This window comes from Perognathus longimembris, chromosome 7, assembly GCF_023159225.1.
Source record: "Perognathus longimembris pacificus isolate PPM17 chromosome 7, ASM2315922v1, whole genome shotgun sequence".
Classification (NCBI taxonomy): Eukaryota; Metazoa; Chordata; class Mammalia; order Rodentia; family Heteromyidae; genus Perognathus; species Perognathus longimembris.
This window is the reverse complement of record NC_063167.1, coordinates 54,079,905-54,097,382: the sequence shown is the minus strand read 5'-3', so window position 1 is coordinate 54,097,382 and position 17,478 is coordinate 54,079,905. Positions and strand designations below refer to the sequence as shown.

Genomic DNA, 17,478 nt, shown 5'->3' with positions numbered 1-17,478 from the left:
CCCCAAGAGTATGTGTGAGAAATTTTGCAAATTCAGTGATTCAATAATTATATACTGTGATAGTTAATTTTATATGAATTAGATTGGGCCATGGCACCTTAGCCTAATATTGTACTGGATGTTCTCCAAAGATGTTTTCTAGATGAAATTAACATTTAAATTGGTAGAATTTGTGTGAACACGACCACCCTGCATAATGCAGGTTATCCTCATTCAATTAAAAGACCGAAAAGAGCAAAGACCAATCTCTCCTAGAAAGGAAGAATTCAAAAGTACAGATTTTCTGAATCTTCAGACTGATGACTACCCCTACCACACATGACCTCAACTGTTCTCCACATTTTTTGTGTGTGTGCACTAGTCCTAAATTTCAAACTCCAGGACTGTGCACTGTTGCTAAGCTTATGCATCGGTCTGGAAATTTATTGGTCAAGGTACTCTAACATTTGAGCCACAGCTAAACATGTAGCTTTTTGGTAGTTAATTCGAGATATGAGTGTGTCCAGAAAGGCTTTAAACTGTGATTCTCAGATCTCATCCTACTGAGTAGGTAGGATTACAGGCAAGAACTAACTGTACTCAGCCCATTCTCCACATTGTGATATGTAAGTTTCTTAAAATCTGCCTCTATGTCCTCTAAGTATTCATGAATACACACACATGCATATGATATATATATATATACACACATATGTATATGATATATGTATGTACATCACACACAAACTTTACTCTATTTCCCTGGAGTATCCTGGCCACACATACACTACAAAAAGTAAAATGATCAATTGCTAAGTTAATTTACATCTTAATAGTTTTTGTGAGAAAAAAATGGACTGTTATTCCAATAGATGTTTAAAAGTCAGGTGATAATATTCAATACATATAAGTATAATTTTAGAAAAATAATTTTAAAGCATTCTCACTGTTTTATAATATATATGATATATTATTTAATATAATATATTATTTTATATAATATACAGTTACTATATAATATAAATTATATTTTATAATTTATGTATTATATAAAATTATGTATAATATAATATAATATAACATATAGACACACATATCTAAGGTCATTCTGTGCTGTTGTTTACTGTTGCTTGGTAAGATATAGTCAATATAATTAATATTGAAAAATATGAGAAAAGACTTAAATTTGAGATTACAAGCTTAAACAATACAAAAGAAATGTCTATAACTTAGAAATTCAGAAGAGCATAGCATACTGATCAAATGTGAGAAAAACAAAATTAATAACATTTCTGTGTATCAAAATAAAGTATAATAAATATCATTTATAGAACTTGTACTCACAATAGGAAAAATAGAAAAATACCTTTGAATACCTGTTCAACCTTTATTGAAGTCCTAATAAATGCCACAAGAATTCTGCTTGAGTGAATACACATGCTACATTTCCACAAACTGCTTCTATAGATACTTTTAGCAGACAGAGAAATTGTTACAATAATGTTTATTTTCATAATGCTAAGGTACATCTCCAATAAGCATTAACTAGGATGGTAAATGAAATAGGTCTGAAATTTTCACTTTCTCCACAGTTGACAGATATAGGACTAGCAGTATGCTTCCAAAGTTGGGCTTAATCATTGTGCTTTGCTTTTGCCATGGTTAGAATATGCATTCCGTAAGCTCAATGGTTATGTTTATGACACACTACTTATATGGAAATACTGTCTCCAGGTTTTTGAAAAAGGAACAAAACCCAGAAAAAAAATATAAAATAATATAAAACTACATAATACACATTATGTAATAATAAAATAATATAAAATATAAAACTAAAACTAGGGAGCAGTACATAATAAGAACTTCTTGTTTCCATATCTTGGAGTTCAGATTGGCACACTCTAGTATACACAGTCCTATGTATTAAGCAATTGGGTTGTTGAGATTCTCTGTTGAGAATATCATAGGCATATTCTAGTTCTTACATATGAGGGAAACCATGCAACCTACTTTTCTTTGGGTTTGGCTTACTTACTTAATATCTTTTTCCCCAGGTCTTTCCAATGTCATTCTTTCTGATGGAAGCATAGAATTTGATTTTTTACTTTTATTCTTACGTTTTTTTCTTTTCAGCTCTATGAATTTTCTGTACCTTGCATCTTGTATAAAAGATTATTCAACCAGGGGAAGGGAAAAGGAATCACAGAAACAGCAGGTCAAAGGACAAATTAATACAACAGTGATATTCACTTAACAACAGGTTAGGTATCAACCTTACAACTTGGGGGGGGGGGGAGGAAGGGAGTAGGGAGGGTAAGTGGGAGAAAATGAAGAATGGGATAACATTGTCTAAAATGGATATAATTATTACTTTACTTATATATAATTGTTAGCCCCTATGCATCACCTTTTTAATAAAGAAAAAAATTTAATAAAATATATAAAACTAGGAAGCAAAAGGTTAACTATTTGAGCCATGCTAAGAGAGTATGAAAAGGTGTCAGCTGTTTGCTCATTCCCAGCATATATAAGACATGTTGTCAGTGAAATACACCCCCCATGTATAATTAATACAACGCAATAACTAACATGGGAGAGATATTTTGTAGGGAAAGGGTAATTAACCTAAATAAAATATACACCGGTTCCTCTCTTTGCCTCCATATTTTACATGTCTTTCCTATCAGAGAACGGATTCTTTTTTTTTTTTTTTAAGGGATTCTTTTATACAAGTGGTAGCTTCTACTATAACAGACAATGTGGGAAAGTAGAGATTCTGCAGCCAAGGTTCAGAAGATATTACCCTTGGGCCTCTATTTCCTTGATTACAAAATGAGATAATAATAATGCCTACTTCCCAAGTTTGTTATGCTATATTAAATTAATTAGTATAAAGCTCTTGTAACAGTATTTGACAAACAGGAAGCACCTCATGTGTTGGTTTGTAACTCTCCCATCCTTATTGGCTATCTTATTATGTTTTATTATTGTTATTATTATTAACCTCTGAAAACATGTTGAAAGTTTGTGAGCTTTAAGAATAGATACCTGAAAGATAGGCAAGGTTCCTGAAGCCAACAAATATTAGTTAAAGAAATAGTTATTGGCAAGATACTGAGCCACCAAAATTATTTAGTTAGTGTATTTCCATCCAAGTAATTTCACAGATAATTCACATTACAAAACATGAGTTAAATCATAAAAGAAGGAACTATTGCAGGGTATAAGGACAAACAATAAAGATTAAAAACCTCCAACTTCCACATGGATTCTCAAGGAAATCACTAAAGAATTTGCATATCATTATCAGGGCAGGAATTCTGCCTCCAATACTATTTTCCCAAATAAGTACTTATGATAATATTGTAAATTAAAACAATGATAAGTATTAATAAAGTTTTGTCTTATCATTTCTTAGGAAGCTAGACTAATAAATTTCACTGTCACCATTTGCCATCTCAGTCAATGAAAATTCTATCCTTCCAGATTTAAAGGTAAAAACACAAAATCATTGTAAAAAATAAATTTTCTTTTAGATCATTTTAGATTTACAGGAAAATTGCAAACATAGAGACATTTTTCTATATCCCACACCTAATTCCCCTCTATCAACATCTTGCACGGGTGTTACATTTGTTAAAGTATTAATGAAGTATTACTTCATCTTTCATCTATTTCATGTCCCCATCTAGGATACATTACAGTTCATAATATCATCAACGATGGTTTCTTGTCTTCAATGACATTACAGGTTTTGCAAATTAGTGGTCTAGAGCTTTGTACAATGTCCCTTATTTGCATATTTCTTTTGGGGGTGGTATTTTCCTCATGAATAGTCAAGGCCTCTGGGTTTTGAGGAAGAAGGCCACAGAGATAAAGTGCTATTGTCATCATATCACGGAAAGAGTATATTATAGCAATATAATTTGTCACCTTTGACATTAATCCTAAGTGAGATAGCTTTCAACTTTTACATCTTCCAATACTGTATTCTTTGGAAGAAAGTCACAATGAGCAACTCACACTTAAGGAGTGAAAAAATAACTTGAAAAGCATTCCAAACAATATATTTGTCTTGACACTTCATGTTCTATTTTTTTATGGCAGAAATAGCAACAGAATGTTTCACAAATACGTATTTCTTTAAAAAGTACTTTTCTAGTGATAAATGCAATATGTGTTTACTGGAAAAGTGGAAATCATGTTAAATAAAAAGAAAGCTAAAATTCATGACCCATACCCCACCAGTTAGTATTCTCAGGTGCTGTCTCTAAATCTTTCCACCTGTACACTTAAAAAGCTGAAGTAGTCCTCTTTCTATATTACTCTTGCACTCAGTTAACATTACAAAAGTTGCTATGTGTTTTTAGACAAAAGTGTCTTATTCTTTACAATTCCAGTACCTAATGATGCCATAGCTTCAGTCAGTGTGACGCCACAGAATTAATGATTTCATGAATTAACAAACACAGGAATTAAAAAACACTCTGAGACCATTTAAAACTAACCAAGATAATCTCTGGCTCTTCATTTACATCCATGTGACAATCATAGTCACTAGCATTGCCAGTGACTAATTTCCAAATTAGTCACTGGCAAAATTAGTCACTGGCCTTGGAAATTTGCATATATTAGTCATATTTACATATAATTAGTCATTGGCCTTGGAAATTTACATATATTAATATGCTATTTACTCAGAAAAGACTAACAGAGAAAATGGCATATGTGTTAGGGCACATTGACTGTCTAACTTAACCACAGATTTATTCTCTTTATTTAATATCCATTTATTTATGCATTGGTTTCTAGGTATTATATTTAATTTATTTGGCAAAGCAATCAGATTTTTAGTGAGACTCTTTCTTCATTCTTAATCATTTTAGAGTATATGATACAAGCTCATATTCCTTTATTCTATCACTTGGAGAGGTGTATGTTTTAGAATTCAGGATTTTTCAGAATTAAAGCAATAGAAGGAACATATAGTATGTAATGAAGCATTACAACAAGGAATAGGGAGACATTACAATTTTCTGTAGTAAATAATCCTGGTAGACTGTCTCCTTGTGCACTTTATAATAAATGGTAAATTTTATCTAGTCAGTTCGCTGTCTGGATTGTGCAGACTCTCTAAAGAAGTCTTCCAACACTGAAGTCTTAGTTTATCACTAGCTGGGAAGTAGTGTTTGGTTGATTCTGTTTGCTGGAATCATAGAATGTGAAAAGTGAAATTTAAATTCTAATTCCACTAGGGATTAGGTCAAATATTTTGAATTTCCTCACCCAAAGACCAAATACATGAATAAGTTTTTTTGTGTGTGAGGAGATTTCACTTTTTGTCTTTCTTGGGCTCACTTCTCAGTCCTGTCCTATGCTGTTCTACTCAGTTACTAATCCTGAGAAAGCCCCAGGAAGCCACAGCTTTTGTGTTTATGCTTTGCCATCTTTCTATTCCTTTTATGCTTCAAGTACAAAAGGCTTTTCCTCCTTTCCATGGAAATCAGCTGGGTATTAACTAATGTGCCCTATTTTATCCAGTATGACCAGGTGTTCCAGCAGGAGGGCTGTCAGGATATCTTAAACCATGCTATTGTCAGACCTAGAACTCAATTTCAATTTCATTTTAGGTCAATAAACGATTCAGTAAATACTTGGTGTATTAGTCAGCTTTGCATTACTACAATGAGATGTCTAATATAATTAATCTATAATGAGAAAATATTTGCTCTGGCCCATGGTTTAGATGTTCTTTTCTAAGCAATCCTTTCTATGCCTTACTCTGTGAAATAAGAAGTCACAATTGGATGTCATCTACATACTGACAATTTTTTCCATACTGAATACAATTATTTAATTGGATTTTGGAGAGAGTTCATTATTGCCCACAGCAATGGAATGATTGCTGTGTGAGATGGTGACTTGATCACTTAGTGACATGATCCACATGATCCACGTTGGGCACACCAATTATTTTAATACTGTGGTGAGACTGCACACTATGGTGGGAGTGCATGAAAGAGTAAACTACTCACTCATGGACAAAAACAAAAAGAGAAAGAGGAAAGGATTTAGGTCTCACAATCTCCATCAAAGGCATGCCCCAATTACCTAATTACTTCTCACTAGGCCACACCCCTAAAGATCGTCAACAAGACCCTTCCATAGCACCGCACTGAAGACCAAATCTTTAAATATATGAACCTTTGGGGGACATTCGGCCAAATTAGAGCACCTGGAGAATGTCTATTAGTCAAAGGGCTCCCTAATCAGATATATGTTCCATGCTTCACTAGACAATATTTGATATAATGACTATATAGTAGTTTTCTAATAGTCACTAGTGATTTTTTTCTTTTATGAGTAATATTTTATATGGCTTAACTCTTAAAAATGAGAAATCACAACTTGATGTCATACTTAATGATAAATTATCTTTAAGACACCGACACTGAATATAACTGTCTAATTGGAATTATTTGAAAGTTCATTATCATTTTTGCATACTTATATTTTCCAGTTAATTTATTTTTTATCTTTAGATGTACAAAGGAATTGTCAGTTAATAAAGAAGTCTGTGAGTACAATATATCTTGATTAATGTTACCCCTTTCAAAATTCTCACCATCTCTACTCTACCAACTCCTTCCTTAACTTTTCTTAATTTTGTAGGATATACATTGGATTCTTGACTATCTTCTACCCCTCTTCTCCTCTTTATTTGTCTACCCATTTCCCCTTGACCCCACACCATCCCTTCCAAGTACCCACTTCTTGGTGTTTTATCTTGATGAACTTTGGCTTTGCCTTTCTAAGGAATTACAGTATTTGAGCTCTCCCTTGAAGCTACATAATTTCAGTTAAAACCTTTCTATATACTTGCATATTACCCAACATATTATTTAAAATATATAAGCTAAATGTATCTTCCAGGTACCAAGGAAAAGATGTATCCTTTGTTTCTCTGGGCCTGACTTATTTCATTTAGCATGATGCTTTAAGGTGTTTCCATTTCATTATTATTATACAGATGATGTACAGAGGCGTTACAGTTACAAAACTCAAGTAAAAAGTACCTTTGTAATTGGACGATGTAGCCCTTTTCTCACTCTCTCCCAATTTTCCTCTCCCATCCCAACCCCTAAGTTGAATAGTTCATTTTCAACATAGTGTCTAGTGAGTTCTTCTGCTGCCATTGTCCCTTCAGTTTTGTGTCCCTTCTTACCTTCCTAAAGGTAGATAAACAAACAAGACAGCAGAGAAAAGAAAAGAAAACAACAATGTAGAGAAAACCTTTTGTTTTTATTTCCTGAAGTTCATTTTGATAAATATTATTTTATATGATCAGAAGCACACAGGCATTGCACCTTTGTATTCCTCCCCTAAGAGTATCCTCCTTTGATCTCACTGTGTGTAAATGAATGCTTAGAGTCCTGTATAATTGATCATGTCCTAGTATATTTTAGATGTAGCTTCTACACATGAAAGAGAATATGTGCCATTTGTCTCTCTGAGCATAGCTTACTTCACTTAACATGGTTTGTTCTAGATCCATCCATTTCCTTGCAAATGACATAATATTAATCTTTCTGTTTCTGTAAAATTTTATTGTATATAGTTACAATATTTTGATCCACTCATCTACTGTAGGGCATCTGGGCTGTTACCATAATTTGACTATGGAGAATAGTGTGCCAGGGAACATGAATGTGCAAGTGTCTTTATAGTATCCTGGCTCAGGATGGTCTGGGTAGATGCCCAGGAGTAATATAGCTGGGTTATAAGGAAGACCTATGTTTTTGAGGAACCTCCAGATTACTTTCCAGAGTGGTTGTACTAGTTTACATTCTCACCAGCAGTACAACAGGGTTCCTTTTTTCCCACCAACATTTGTTGCTGTTTGAATTCATTATGTTGGTCTATCTAAGTGAGGTGAGCTGGAATCTTAGAGTTGTTTTGCTTTGCATTTCCATTATGGCTAGGAATGTATTTCTTTGCCATTCTTACCATATCTTCTGAGAAGTCTCTCCTTAGCTTTTTCTTCAATTGAGTTATTATTAGCTTTGGGTGTGGTTGAATTCTTGAACTCCTTGTATATGGAAATAAAAAGTAGCTGCATTTTGTTTTTTGATCCAGTTTTCTGCTTTACAATATTTGGTTGGGGATCTAAGCCTGTTAATATTTAATATTACAATGGAGAAATCTGTCATATTTCCTGCCATTGTTTTGTTTTCCTGTATTATGACTCTTTCCTCTTCTTGTGGTTAATAAACTAGTCTTCTCATGATTTTTGTTCAATGATATGTTTCTATGACTTTGATTGTTTTCTTCAGATTGGATGCTTCCCTTTAGCATCCTTTGTGGTGCTGGTTGTGTTTCCCTTTAGTTTTTGTTTGTTGTGAAAGGTTTTAGTTTCTCCCTTAATTGTGAATATTTGCTTCATTAAGCACACCAGTTTGGATTCAAAGTTTGAATTACAATATACCACTCCATGTTCTCCTTGCATTTGGAAACTGTGTGGAGAGATCTGCAGTAATTTTAAGCTTCTTTCTATTGTTATAACGTCCCCTCTGATTTTGCTGCATTTAAAAATAAGTCCTTGTTATTTAAGTCCAAGTTTTCACTAAAATGTGTCTAGAGGTATTTCTTCTCTGATCCTATCTACTAGGAGTCTTGTATGCCTGTCAGGTAGGTGAGATTCTCTCTTTTGAGATTGGTGCCACTTTCTGTTATTGCTTTGTTAAATAGATTTTAAGGCCTTTAGTTTTGAATTCTTTTCCCTTGCCTATCCTACATATGTGCAGATTTGATCTTTTGACAAAATCTGCCCCTTTTTTAAAATTTAATTTTATTGTCAACGTGACATACAGGGGGGTTGTGGTTACATATGTGAAGTAATGAGTACATTTCTTATCAAACTTGTTACCTCTCAATGCAACAGTAATACTTACAAGACAATACATTGTAAACTAACTGTACAACTTGGGGGAGAGGGATTGGGGAGAAAGAAAGGTGGGAGGAGAATCTACCCATTTTTAATGTTCTTTGGGGATATTTTGAGTGTTATTTTATGATGCCTGATATTTTTGTTGTTGTTGTTCTAAAATTCCTTGGCTTTATTCTCAACAGTCTTTCCCTTTTTAAAAAAATATTTTATTTTATTGTAAAGGTGATGTACAGGGCCGTTACAGTTACATAAGTAATGAGTACATTTCTTGTCAGTGTTATCCTTTCCCTCATTTTCTCCCCCTTTCCCTCCCCTATGAATCCCATCTCCCCAAGTTGTAAGGGTCATTTCTAACATAGTGTCTTCTGAGTATTGCTTGTGCATTGATTTATACTTTGTCCTTTATCTCATGATTTTGCTATTACTATTCCCTTCCTCAAATGAGATGAACACATATACAAGACACAGGGCACCAAAATCAAAACAGTGATAATCCAAAAAAACAAATCCTCAAAGAAGATTTAAAAAGAAACTTCTCTAGAGAGGAAATAAGAATTGCCAATAGACATATGAACAAATGTTCAACATCTCTGATCATAAAAGAAATGTAAATCAAAACTACATTGAGATTCCACCTCATCCCAGTTAGAATGGTCATTATCAAGAAACCTAATAACAACAGATGCTGGTGGGAATATGTCCAAAGGGAATGCTACTACACTGTTGGTGGGAATGTAAACTGGTTCAACCACTCTGAAAAGCAGTATGGAGGTTCCTCAAAAGACTAAACATAGAACTTCCCTATGATCCAGCAATCCCACTCCTGGGCATTTACTCAAATGATCACAGATGTGAGGGCGATCTGACTGCAACATCTGTCACCCCATTGATCACTAGGGTTGATTCAGCTGATCTGACTGGCTAGGCGGGTGTTCCCTTCCTCCTTCACCACTCCATGTGCATTCCTCCCGAAGCTGGGCGCTCGGTCGACCATCCCAGATAGAGGAGGACCCATCTTTGGTCAAGGGTATATGAGTAGCTGAGCTCCCCTGCTAGAACCTCCAAACAAGTTCTCAAATGATCACAAACAAGGTCTTACTAAAGCTACCAGCACAACTATGCTCGTAGCAGTTAACCACAGTTAACGTATGGAATCAACCCAAATACCCCTCAGTAGATGAATGGGTCCATTTCTTTACAAATGGTACAAAAATATTCTTTCTAAGAATGAGCAAAATTCCATTGTGTATATATTCCACATTTTCTTGATCCATTCATCTATTTATAAGCAGCCGCTCTGATTCCAAACCTGGCTATAGTGAATAATGATGCAGTAAATCCAGATGTGCTCGTGGCTTTACTATATCCCGCTTTGTAATCTTTTGGGTAAATGCCCAGGAATGGAATGGCTGAATCATAATGTAGTTCTATGTATAATTATTTTTAAAATTTATTTATTAATTAAATTTTGTTGACAAGGCGTTGTGCAAAAGGGGTACAGTTACATAATAGGGCAGTGTGTACATTTCTTGTGATATCTTATAATTATAAACACTGCTTTTCAGAATGGCAGGACAAGTTTACATTCCCAACAATAGTGTATTATGGTTCCTTCCCTTTAGCTACATCCTTAACAGCATCTGTGAGTGATTGTTTTCTAAAACAACATTAAGCTTCCACCTAACACCAGTTAGAATGGCCATTATCAAGAAAACAAATGAAAGTTCATTATTATTAAGTACAGTGGAATGACTTGTTAAGTAAGTGACTCAGCCTCCATAATTATATGCTAAATGTCAATACCTTCTTGGTGATACTAATCTGGATACTGGTCAGGAGTCCATCTCAGCAATATCCTTGGTAAATGCCACTTTTAATGCGTCTATAATGTCTTTAGCAGTCTAACTGAAACAGAGTTAGCACTTATTAAATATTTTGTAATTGATATTCATGGTTAATACTGTCATTGAACAAATATTCTTTACTAATTATTCTGCCAGCTTATCAACTTGAGAAGAGAAAAAAAGCTTTTAACACCAAGACCCTCTAGTCAAAGTATATATGAGAAAAGAACTGTTTGTTTGTTTTCACACTGAAGTAATTTGATATCTAGATCTCTAATAGGCCCCTTTCAAAGGTGTTAACATGGCAGTTGGCAAATGAGCATTTTTCTATGTAAGATTCTGTAATGAGTAAAATTCCCTTATATCTTCATAGGGAAACAATTACTACCTTAAAAAAAAACTCTATGATAATAATGGATCCTTCATCAATAGCAGATGTGATATGTAAAGTGGAAATAAATCTCTTTTGATTACCAATGGCTCATAGCAATAAAAAAAATTTTACCTGATAATTACATTAAAACTATGTGATTTATAATCTGAGTATGATTAGAAATTCAGGAAGCAGTCAGGCTTGTCTAGCTATTTTCTAGCTTTGTGATCTTGGGAAATTGTGACCTTTTTTCTTCTTATTCTTATTCTTAGGCTAGTTTACTAAGCAACATATTCCTAAGCAGAAAGGTATATAGCAGTGATTCCCGGTCATGCATAAGCCAGCTCATAAGTGTCAGTTCTCAGCTAGCCTCCCAGCAGATTTGAGAGGATGAGTTTGGAAAAAATTACTTCATTTTCCTTGTGGCATTATGTTTAATGAATTTTAGTAGTAGTGGTTGTTGTAAAATAGATAAGATATATTAACTAGGACCCTTTAGACTGTAAGTGTCAAAAGCACAGTTCAATACAGAAAGTCAGGGGGAAGGAATTATGCTTATACAAATAAACCACAATTGAGGGGGTTTTTATCTCAAAAATGTCTGGGCTCAGGATGTGTGTGTATATTGTATGTATATATGTATATTGCTGTCTTTCAGGTGTGAGTGTGGTCTTTTCCTTTCGTTGGGTGCCATTCATATTGTAGGTCATAATCATTTAATGAATTCATTTTCTGAGTCTTGGATATCCCAGAGAAAATTTAATTTTGATCAAATGGGCCTAAATATATCCGTGTGTCTGGAAGGAAGTTCAGTTTTGAGATAGTGCCTCAACTGGTCACAGGTCACATCAGTATCAAAGAGTAGAGGGATATTAGAAGTGACCAACCCCATGCAGTGTCAGGGAACAGAACAATCCAAGTCTTGGTAGCCAGTCAAACAATGAGTCATAAAAGTAGAGTGAGGGCTGGGACTATGGCCTAGTGGCAAGAGTGCTTGCTTCCTACACATGAAGCTCTGGGTTCGATTCCCCAGCACCACATATATGGAAAACGGCCAGAAGGGGCGCTGTGGCTCAGCTGGCAGAGTGCTAGCCTTGAAAGGGAAGAAGCCAGGGATGGTGCACAGGCCCTGAGTCCAAGGCCCAGGACTGGCAAAAAAAAAAAAAAAAAGGTAGAGTGAAATGTAATGTACCCAAGAATATGAAATGTAAGAAATGGAAGGAAAATAAACAATGTTTTTGATTAACTTTTGGTCTTTTCCCAACTCTAAATTTTCTTTCTGTCACATACAATCTATCCCCTAAGCACAGATCTCCTCTTTCCCACAAGAGATTCTGTGCTCACTCCATTCCAAAGTGCTATCTGACCTGCTCGTTCAATACTTCATTGTCCTGATATTTGGCCATAAATTGAGAGTTGTTACTTTACAATCAGAATGAGAAACATAATTGTCTCTTTTCCACTCAAGGAATACATGTTTGTGTACTTAGAAAAACAATAAATTATCTTTAAAAGGAGGAATCCAATATGCACATGTTGAATAAGTAATCTTTATTATATGTTAATTTAGTTGTTTCTTTTTCTAAAGCAATCACATAGTTGAAATTTCTTTTGCTTTATGATTACACAAATGGGAATATTCAGATTTTAATTAACAATTAAATTGATCAGTTTGAAATTTGGAGAACATACATTTGCATATACTTGTTCTCAGTGTGCTTATGTGACATCTAAAGCCTATATTCCCAATATAGAAAAATCATTCAAGTCAGCCTTAGTTACATGTGTACATTCATTTGAATCTGTACAGTGTGTGCTTTCATTACCAAGAATGTCAGCTCCATTCCTTAATTGTTACTATAACCACAATTTGGGAAATTCTATTGCAACATCAATATATTATGTGCATATTTAATTAGGCTACTGTGCCCTGTCTGTCACAGCAATCGATGCTATCCTTACTTAGTCTACTTTAGACTTTTTAATGTCCCCATTTAAAAATTAGGCATGCTTTAGCTTCATTAAATTCTTAAGCCATTAAAAGCACACAGTCCTGTGCATGACTGCTATCCTATGTTCTGAACAGCCCATGTTTCTCACTTCACACCTCTCTGGTACCCACGTGAGATGGTGCCCTTCTCAAATATCAGAACCCCTTTCAGCTCCTCCTCTCTGGTATGTTATAGTTTTCTTAGCAGATCTTAGGGAGAATCTGTCACTCCTACTAATCGTCAGAAAAATCTGGTTGTCATATTCTTTGGATCACCGGAGCTTGATTCTCTTTCACAATAGAAAATGTAAATAGGTTGCAGGCTATTTACTCTGAGATGTGTCTTCTCAGCAGGTCACACAAGAACAAAATATCACTTAGTCCAGAATAGGAAAGTACAAAAACAAAAGAAAAAACCTAGCCTGAAGCTAATTTATGTTACTAAAATTTACCATGATCTCAACAGGAAGAAACAATGATGGCTTGAAACCAGCTCTGTGATAATTAAATTATTTATCCCTTCCCTATCTGCTATAAGTAATAATTTAAATGAATAGTTATGATCTGTGTTATGGAGAAAAAAAGGATTTAAAGACATTGCCAAGTGTATATATGATTAATTTAGGGTTATTTTGCTTGTTTGTTTGCTTGTTTTGCTCTTCTCTTAGAAATACATGTGAGTGATAGTTGTTTGTGTAAATGAAACATTTTTAATAAGAACCATGTTTGCAGTTATCCTATTCCTGGAAATAATTCCAGGCATTCTATATATAGAACTAAACAGGAAGTTTATAGAAAGACAGTAAATATATATTTTAGGGAAAAGAAATTTATGAGATAACCTAAGGATCAACATCTTCCGTTAAGTATATGAATGTGGTGGTCATCTGGCTCATTTTAGTAATGACCATTAACACTTCTCTGGATGAATGGAATGCACAGGGGAATAAGGGTGTTCAGCTACCACTGAAGTGGTAAGGTTCAGAAAAAACAATACCTTAAGTGATGGCCTCAAGAGCAGCCTCATGAGCAAAGTTTCTCTCAGCCCCAACCCTCCTGCTCTCCTGCTTCTCATCTCTTGCTTACCCCTGAGATAAGATACAGAACCTGGAATTCTTCTCCAAGATGGTTTGTAGAAACCAGAAACTTGTTTTTCTCTCCGAAGCTTCTAACTTTTTTCCACTATTACATGTCTTACTCTTTCTTCCACCTTCCTGTGTAAGAGGAGGGCATAAAGAAATTCTCTGATTAACCTTGTTTTATTATAAATTAAAAGACCTCCTATTTCAGAAAGTATCCTGCCTTTATTAGGGTAGAAAGCAAGCTACAATTGAAAAGCCAAGAAGAAATCCACAGGATCCAGGCTCTCCTAGTTTCATTGACTCTAAGTGTAAAAATGAATGGTTCATCTTGGTATGTTGGTCTTCAGTCCTGTACAATGTAAAATCATGATCAAATAACTTCATCATATGTTTTTTCTTGTTAGCCTGGCTTTTATGTTGGATGTGGACGATGAACATTTATAATGGACTACAAACCTAAAGAATTATGATTTGAGGCTCACTATTCAATATACCTGTTATATTAATTTTATTTTAGCTCTTAAAGACTTTCTCATCCTGATTTTATTTATTTGCAGTTATCTCCAGTATGAATTGCATATGAAGCCATTATTTGGAAGAAAAAAAAAACAATAAGTAACTGAGAATGACATGACAACGGAGCACAAACATGGAGTAAGTGGTAGGGGAGGGGAGACTCTGTGAAAGAAAAAGAGGAAATCAATAAAATGGGTGATATACAGTCAGAAAAATTTGCTTTTCTCCTACCTTAACCTAGAATAGTTTGAACTAAAGAGACAACCTATCACCCTCCTGGGTATTCATCAGCTGTTTTTCAAATTCCATACAAAATTTTCTATTCATCATTTACATTCATAGTATATGGGACCTCTGGTTGATAGTGCAGACCAGAACTAGAGGAATAAATTACCTAGATATGTCGATCTTTACATAAAATGAAACTTCCTATTTCAATATTATTGGTTTGCTTTGAATACCTTAATGTCTAGTAGTTTCCTTTTAGTTATTTCTTGAAATTAAATTAGAAGAAGTCAACTATATGATTTCTGGTCTGAGTGGTCGCTATTCTACCTGGCTTAGAACATATTTTAAATCTTTCAGTATGAAATAGACACACAAAAAGTACAGAAAAACCTAAATGAATATCTAATAAATATTTGAAATATAAATACTCATGAACTTCCAACAGATCAAGAGACTGCACATTGCTAATATCCCAGAAATGCATCCTGAAACAAAGCCCACACTTCTCCCAGGAGGAAGATGCTACTTCTTTTTCCATGGTGATGACTTCCTTGATTTCCTGTTTGCTTTGTATATATGTCCCTAGGCAACCTCATTCAGTTCTGCCTCTTCCTGTGTGCTACAAATAACATCACAATGGATGCATTAATTCATTTTCCATATTATGATATATAGCTGCACTCTCTTCGTTGTCAGTGCTACATAGAATTTTGGTATATGTAGCATAATTGTAATTCATTCTCCCACTGACAACTATCAGAGTATATGACTGTTATGAACAATGGTGCTATTGGTGTATGGGTTTATGAGCATCAGTACTATTGATGCTATTAGAATCCTTCTATGTAAGGTGTACAGATCTTAGATTTTACTTAATAACACGAGAAGAGTTTTGTCAAGGAGATTGTTCGACTTTATATTGCCCCTACAAGAATTGCTGTTGCTCTATAAACTCACCAGCACTGGGTATTACCCAACTTCTCAAATTTTTGCCCTTCTGGTTTTTAATGAATAGTGATACCTCTGTTTAATTTAATTTTTGTCATGGTGGTTTTAGCTACCAAAGCACTAATGACTAATGGAATTTAGCAGCTCTTCATATGTTCATTGTTCCAAGTCCAAAATTATTAAGAATTAAGTGTAAATTCTAGCATTTTTGAATTCAGTACTTTGGACTCAGTCATACATTTCAAACACTTCATATCATAGTGATACACATGATGTGGAAGCAAAAGATCATCAGTGACCACCAGTGTAGAGCTAAGCACCTCATGCACTTGGTCCTCTTTAAGTCATGTAAGTAACTATGAAGTTGATACTGCTATCTGCAAATTGCACATAATGCAATTGAGACTCAGAGGTTGAGAAATTTACCCTAAAGCAAACAGAATGCTTTTTGTAAGTGTAACTAGGTGTCAGAATTGGAACTCATACTATGTTTGAGCTCTTTCCAGCAATCATATTTCCTCTCAATAAATAACCTGTGCAAAAGGAAAATAATGTTCTGGTTGGTAAAGTCATTGTGTTAAAAACTCTATTAAAAGAATTCCAAAGTAGCCTGGCTAAAATGACCAACTAAACAATCACATCCCTGGGCTAGTTTTTCCTTTAGCATTTCACAAGTGTTTAAATAAATTACAAGTGTTTGATATTTGGTGGCATTTCTCTTATGAGAATAACTATTGAAAGACTTTAATCACATGCTTCATTTTCAGACTGTGACAGGCACTTGTGAAAGGATTAACTGTAATGTAGAATTATAGAAAATAAAATGACAGCCAAAAATAAAAGGAACAAAGGCAAGAGTGAGATAAACTGTTCTCTAAAAGACATATCCTTATATAGGTAATCCATTGATTAGAACACTCAACAGATTCAGACAATACAATTAAAATTAATTTTAAAACAATTAAGGGACAAATATCAGACAAGACTCCTAGGAATTGTATGTTACTAATGGTGCCTTTTAGTCCCAACTATAATGAGCTAATCAAAAGCCTGTAAATTCTTCAGACACAGAAACAATTTTCAAAATGTCAAATTAACTAGAAGCAATGGCACAGGTATGATACTGCTCACAAAATGGGATGGGCTAAGTTGTCAGTGTCTCTCACAAAATGCTAAGAATAGCTGTCAGAACAGGAGTAGCATTCTGTGTTTGACTCTCCCTACAAGGGTCTTTACAAAATAACATTTCAATGAAATTTGATCCCCAAAATCTCTCCATTTGTACAGACACCCTGTTGCCCTGTACCTTGGTTACCAACATCTTTACACAGGCCTGGCATTTGCATCTATGGAAATGAGTCTCACACTTAACCCACAGAAATGAATAATAAAAACATTTTTTATTAATCACTTGTGTGCACTTCACACATTTTGTGAGGTCACCATTTGTTACTGTGCTTCAGGACATAAATGTGTGATGGCAAAAGCAATGATACAATGCATTTTTTTGTTGTCAATATACAGCTATCCTCTTCTGTGCTATCAATTAGCTACAAAGATTTAAAGGTACA

The 17,478-nt window shown here is 34.4% G+C and overlaps 1 protein-coding gene across 1 annotated transcript in view; it reads right to left on the bottom strand.

Moving 5' to 3' along the window:
- Positions 1–17,478, bottom strand: part of St6galnac3 (ST6 N-acetylgalactosaminide alpha-2,6-sialyltransferase 3) — a 588,338-nt gene that overhangs the window by 325,626 nt on the left and 245,234 nt on the right. The window lies entirely within an intron of this gene.